Source organism: Asparagus officinalis, chromosome 6, assembly GCF_001876935.1.
Source record: "Asparagus officinalis chromosome 6, Aspof.V1, whole genome shotgun sequence".
NCBI lineage: Eukaryota > Viridiplantae > Streptophyta > Magnoliopsida > Asparagales > Asparagaceae > Asparagus > Asparagus officinalis.
In genome coordinates, this window is record NC_033799.1 from 72,997,206 (window position 1) to 72,997,533 (window position 328).

Sequence of the window (328 nt, forward strand, 5' to 3'; positions counted from 1 at the left end):
ATGGGAGTAATAGATGAACATGATGAAAATGAAGTTTCTAAACATATGGGAATGTTAGATAAAGTCATTTTTAGTAACTTTGCAGAATTAGAAAAATACACAAACTTTTTTAAAGAACACTATTATAGCCTACCAAATGACAATAAAGGAAGATATCTAGAAACTTATTACCATAAGTTTCCCTCACCAATAAATGAAAATTATTATCAGGACATCCAAATTATTTAAATACCATAATGACTAAGAATAGGAATATTAAAGACAATTTACCTCTCAGAGTAGCGTATATTTACAAATGTATCAATGATTATTGCATTGAAAGACGAAC

At 27.4% G+C, this 328-nt stretch overlaps 1 protein-coding gene across 1 annotated transcript in view; it reads right to left on the minus strand.

Annotated features, from left to right (window-relative positions):
* LOC109846322 (cullin-4-like) overlaps window positions 1-328 on the minus strand; it is a 27,275-nt gene that overhangs the window by 4,267 nt on the left and 22,680 nt on the right.